A 6,029-nucleotide genomic window follows, 5' to 3' on the forward strand; every position below is an offset into this window, starting at 1 on the left:
TTATTTATTTTTTTCTAAAATCTTAACTTCTTCTTGTCCCTAATTTAAAACTTTATCAGCTGAGAAAAATAGAATCAACAACAATGGAGAGTTCTCAAGATGTAAAAAAATTCCATAATCAACAAGCTTAAGTTGAAGATTCTGTTTCTCTTAATTTTTCAAAACAAAACTTCAGAGTCATTCAGCATCTGTGTTATGGCCAAAATTATAGCTATCATCTGTCTATGACATCAACAGTTGTTATGGGAGAACAACATTTGAAATGTCATAACATCTCTTTCAACCAATGACATTTTATAGACAATACGATACAGTCACACAGCAACCAATTGCCCCTTTCTATTTGGGCCAATCAGTGGCTGACAACTTTAATCTCTCTTGAGATTTTCTCACACCAGTCAGGTTTGAAAATCGATTAAAAACTAGTATGTCAATTGTTTGTTAAACAATTGAAAGGGCTCTCCCTTGAAAACTTTCTCTTTGTAATATACACATTAAGACATTTTGTTTGATACATAAAATGCTAACCTTCTACAACAGTTTGACTTTTTGCACTTGGTGACCTTGTCAAATGCAATTGTCGATGTTTCCATCATGATTTTTGTAATGTAAACTGGAGACCTTTCCTTAGATATACAACAACCCTACTTTCTGTGAACTTTAGAATTTAGCACTTATTAACTGAAACTGGGTTCTTTTTCTGTATAAAAGATCGAAATTTGAGATGTACACATTATGACCTTTAATTTGATATGTGACAACCTAACTATATATACAACTTGTTTTACACTCATTGACCACACCCGACTCATTTATTTTGAGACAAAACATTGATATTTCGGATGTATGCTTTAAGACCTTTCATTTGATATGCAACAACATTACCCTCTAAGAACTTTAAATTTTTGCACTTAATGACCCTATCTTTGAACATGTACAACTTGTCATGATTGAAACTGATTTTTGAAATGTGCTCTTTCAGACCTTCAAAATGATATATCACATGACCCCCTTTGAAGAAGTTGATAAAATGATGGAGTATCAAATCTATAAATAGGTATTGATGAAATATATCAAACCATTGGAAAATATGAAAATATTAAGATGTATCGTTGATTTTTTATATTGGTCCTTGGTATTTTGTCTAACAGTCGTACTTGTGCAGATCTTTCATTCTGTGGAATGATTATTTGCGTGTCTGTTGTGGATTTTAAAATATATACCCCCATGATTATTGAAATATGATGCAATAACAAACTGCAGAACCGGAAGTCATAGAGACATGAAACTACCACCATACATCTTAAGATTACTTGACCTTGAAAAAACTTACAAGGTCATGTATTTATGTCAAGGTCACAAACCAGATTCTTCAAAACATTTAAATAGTCATAACTTTTGAACAGATGGTCTGACAGTTGTAAATTTTATCTCAAAATGTAGGGCTTATCGAGAGGGTCATTTCATATGCTGTGTGTATGCATTTATCTTTTATCATTTTCTTAATATCAAGGCCTGTAGTTTGCAGTGAGAAGGATTTCTAGCACTCTATGACCTTTGACCTTGTATGCAAATAAAAGGTCACATGAACCAAAGATCATTGATGAAGGTCCTATGTTTCTACAACTTCCGGTTCTCAAAATATAAATTTTAAAAACTTAAGCATGATATTTCAAGGGACATAAAACCTGTATGGTTTGATAATAAAATACATGCTTATGTTTATTCATCAGGTCTTCTTTTTGTATACAAGAAACAGTTTTTAGATTGATTCTATCTATTATGGTTATCAAGATATGAGGGATTGAAAGAAATTGTTTTAAGGGGACATAACTCTTAAAGATGATAATGAAATCCTTAGCAGGGTCATTTTCTAATAGAACATGATGACATCTACATGTTCACCAAGTATGATAATGATATCCTAAAAAATTAGTTCAGGGATCATTTGACCATGTTGATAAGACGCTAATAAACAGGCGACAACTTCTACAATGGATGATGAAATCCTTCATGGGCTTATCTGGTAAAAGTCCTAAATAAGATCTATCAATCCAAATTTTGTAATGTTATCTTGAAAGATGACGAAACAGGGCAGTGTCAAAGTAAATGTTGAAAAGGAAGAAAACTACCACTCCGTGACCTTTGACTTTTGGTGCAAATGAAAGGTCATTGATGAAGGTCCCATGTCTCTACAACTTGTGGTTCTTGAAATATAAATTTTTAAAACTTTAGTATGATATTTCAAGGGATATAACTCCCATATGGTTTGATAACAAAATACAAATTAATATTTATAAATTCGGCTGTCTGCTTATGTATATGAAACGGTTTCCAGAATTATTCTATCTACTATGGTGTTTAAGATATAAGCGATTAAAAGAAATTGTTTCTAAGGGACATAACTCTTAAAGATAGTAATGAAATCCTTAGCAGGGTCATTTCCTGATTGAACATGATGACATCTACATTTTCACCAAATATGGTCATGATAGACTGAAAAATGAGTTCGGGGACCATGTTGAAAAAAATGCCAATAAAAGGGAGATAACTTCTACAATGGATAAGGTCTCACTAACCACTTCTGGGTCAAATGGCCATCCCCCTATGTAGTACCAAAAACACACTGAACCTAGACATATGCATTGTAAGTGCATTATTTGTGTGTATTATGATTAAAAGTAGTCAAAATAAAGCTGAGAATGTGTACTTTAAAATCATATATGTAATTAACTACAAAAGTGTATGAATATTGTTTACATGTGTGAGTAATATGCCTCCATGCTGTCAGTTAGCAGAACAGGTAAAAATGTGGATTTTCAGTATTATTTATTCAAGTAAATTTTGTGAAGAATTTCTACTATCATCGTACCATTAGCATAATGATTTTGGAAGCCTTATTTTCCAAGCTTCGCAACGGTATGAGCTTTAAGATGTCATTTGTCCTGGGAATTCACAGTGAGACTTTGAAAATTACTTTTTTAACATGTAAAGTAATGGAAATGTTAGAAGTGGTTAGTGAGACCATAAATTAAATTATGGCATATTTCAGAAAAATGCATAATTTGAGGAAAATTGCCTTTCCTGGTCATTATTTCCACTTTCCCATAAAATCAGTATAGTGATATTGGTAATCTGGCTATATTTTAAGAGGTGCATTGTGCAAGGTATTTTAAAAAACAACATAGCAACAAGATATTTATTAGTAACAATGACTCATAACTTGACGTCATCCATGAAATACACAACGTCACTGCTTGGGATATTCAAAGTACTCAAATAGTCACACAGCACAGACTTAGAATCGCAGAGTAATGAAATAGGTATGATATAAATTGTTGAAATCTGTTCTTTTTTCATAATGATAAATGATATCTACTATTACTACTTCTTGAATTATCATAGGTATCAATTTGGTGTGACAAGTTAGTTAAAATTGTAATTTTTTAGTAATTTAGGGAAAATATCACTGAGGGGCATGATATAAAAATAACCATTTCTTTGTAGTCCTATGTCTGATTTTGATAGTTTTGGTCTTATTAGACTCACAATACCACAAGCTTTCATAAAATGTAAAAAAAGAAAAACATAAAAACTCATAAAATATTTTTAAGGTCTCACTAACCACTTCTGGGTCAAATGGCCATCCCCCTATGTAGTACCAAAAACACACTGAACCTAGACATATGCATTGTAAGTGCATTATTTGTGTGTATTATGATTAAAAGTAGTCAAAATAAAGCTGAGAATGTGTACTTTAAAATCATATATGTAATTAACTACAAAAGTGTATGAATATTGTTTACATGTGTGAGTAATATGCCTCCATGCTGTCAGTTAGCAGAACAGGTAAAAATGTGGATTTTCAGTATTATTTATTCAAGTAAATTTTGTGAAGAATTTCTACTATCATCGTACCATTAGCATAATGATTTTGGAAGCCTTATTTTCCAAGCTTCGCAACGGTATGAGCTTTAAGATGTCATTTGTCCTGGGAATTCACAGTGAGACTTTGAAAATTACTTTTTTAACATGTAAAGTAATGGAAACGTTAGAAGTGGTTAGTGAGACCTAATGGAATTCTTCACAGAGTCATCTGGTAAAAGTCCTTAATGTGCTCTATTGATGGTCCAAATTTGGTAATGATATCTTGAAAGATGAATAGGGGAGACCATGTCAAAGAAAATTTCGCAAGTAACGAAAGAATAAAAAAAAAAACAACATTAGAAAAACAATAAGGTCTTTCCCTTGTAAGGAAAGCCCTTAATTAGAGAAATGAAGATAATACCAATGATATATTATCTTTCCAGTGGCAGATCTAAAGGGTTGGCACCCCTCCTTTTTATTAGAAAATTTGTCATTTTCATGTGTAAAATTGACAAAAAAGATAAATAATGTCTTAGCAGCACACCCCCCTTTTTCTGAGGAACCCCAGCTAGCACTCCTTTTCAAGTGTCTGGAACCGCCCCTGTTTTCTATGTCTTCTTGTGGAGTCTGCAAGTCTGTCCTGTAATTGTTTATTAACCTTGGGAACTTTTCAGTGAAGGAAATCATATTCAGGGAAATGGCTATTTCTCCCAATATACTGATCATTTGTAGGACCAATTTAAAAAGATGTTTGAAGGTGTGAAATTTTTGTTGTAAAACAAAACAATTTATCTTATATTAAGATTTGATATTATTCAATCTAAAAATGTCTAAATACTTGTTTATAAATGGTTTGTAATATGTACTAGTCTAGCTATACTGATGTGAATCAGCACTAAATATTGAATATTTCAAAAACAGAAACCGAATAGTGTAAGTTACAATATAAATAGTTAAGAAATTTGTGTTTGTTAATTGAAAAGTTTTCTGTATGCATTTATTCATTTGTCTATAAACCTGCTTTAAGTATATGAAAATAAATGTTTGCTTTTAAATACCTGAGCCAATATTTGCATTCAAAGGAGGACAATACATTTCTTTTGTTGTAACAATAAATAATGTAAACATGAAGAGTATCTGAAATAAACAATACAATCTACAATGATTAAAATAACATTCCCTTATTTTCAACTCACCCTAGAATAAAGGTCCATGTGAGCTAATTTTTACATTGTTGTCCAGTGTTGCCTTCAGTTCTCAAGATCAACAAGATTTTCAAGATGTTGATCTAAATAACCTTCACAAATGATGCACTCGACAAGTGGCAGTGGCCACTTGGTTTTCATGGAATGTATAAACTACAAATATATTAAAACATTTTGGCCTCTATCTACTTATACTGAGCCAATGGTGATCAAATTTGGCAAAAATGATGAATAGTAGAACTTACTCTTTTAAGCTTTTAAGTATGTGTATTGAACAACAAACTTTGAAAATAAAGAGGATATAAATGACTTAAACTTTGTATATGGTTTGTTGGAACTGAAAACCTTTGGATACTTCTATTTATGTGGCCAAAGTGGCTCAGGTGTTGGCTGTTGTAAATTAAAATTGGTATAAAAGTCTGTGGGGAAACACTTTTTTACCCCCCCCCCCCCCACCCACCCACAAGTATATATGGTTACCTGACTAACTTGAATATGAGCGATAAGGTACTTAATTAGGCCTATATGAATTTATGCTTGATGATGAAACTTATAGAACCTCTTGTAAATAGTAACTATGGTTTTAGACTTTATTTAACTCCTTGAAATGACATGAGTTTGGATGATATACAGGGTGATAATGGAGGATATAAAGGAATCTATTCATTTGCCCAACATAAGCACATATCCTAAACCGCTATATGAATTTTGAGGAATGTTTATAGGAAGGATAGCATGCACGAAAGGATATATTTTTGTTCGTTGTATGATTAGAGAGATGATCCAAATTTTATAGTTCAACTGCATGATTTGAAAAGGGGGGTTTCCGAGAAGCATTTCTGGTATTTTGTATCTTTTTTTTCACTTATAATATTAAGTGGTTGGAAAGCAAACATTTTCTTTCTCAGAATCGAGCATAGAATGTACGATACATGAAATCAAAGTAGTCGTCGTAAA

The sequence above is a fragment of the Perna viridis genome, chromosome 1 (genome assembly GCF_037379345.1).
Source record: "Perna viridis isolate PV_CMFRI_1.1 ecotype Kerala chromosome 1, ASM3737934v1, whole genome shotgun sequence".
NCBI classification, from domain to species: domain Eukaryota; kingdom Metazoa; phylum Mollusca; class Bivalvia; order Mytilida; family Mytilidae; genus Perna; species Perna viridis.